Source organism: Myotis brandtii, unplaced genomic scaffold (assembly GCF_000412655.1).
Source record: "Myotis brandtii unplaced genomic scaffold, ASM41265v1 scaffold170, whole genome shotgun sequence".
Lineage (NCBI taxonomy): Eukaryota > Metazoa > Chordata > Mammalia > Chiroptera > Vespertilionidae > Myotis > Myotis brandtii.
In genome coordinates this window covers 766,402-766,805 of record NW_005356260.1, presented here as the reverse complement: position 1 = coordinate 766,805, position 404 = coordinate 766,402, and the positions used below count along the sequence as shown (strand labels likewise).

General features: G+C 39.6%; 1 protein-coding gene across 3 annotated transcripts in view; it reads right to left on the bottom strand.

The window, feature by feature from the left end:
• NFRKB (nuclear factor related to kappaB binding protein) overlaps window positions 1–404 on the bottom strand; it is a 30,664-nt gene that overhangs the window by 14,391 nt on the left and 15,869 nt on the right. The gene's annotated exons all lie outside the window — the stretch shown is intronic.

Below are 404 nucleotides of genomic sequence, written 5' to 3'. Positions count from 1 at the left end.
CGGGACTTTTCCTTACAGAATGGATAAGCCTGTTATTTCACTTGAAGGACTATTTGTTCCCCAAACAAACCTTAACCCCCATGAGGGGAGCGCACTGTCTGTAACTTGCAAACCAGTGATGGCGAACCTTCTGAGCTCGGCGTGTCAGCATTTTGAAAAACCCTAACTTAACTCTGGTGCCGTGTCACATATAGAAATTTTTTGATATTTGCAACCATAGTAAAACAAAGACTTATATTTTTGATATTTATTTTATATATTTAAATGCCATTTAACAAAGAAAAATCAACCAAAAAAATGAGTTCGCGTGTCACCTCTGACAAGCGTGTCATAGGTTCGCCATCACTGCCTTAGACAGTGGTTCTCAACCTTCTGGCCCTTTAAATACAGTTCCTCATGTTGTG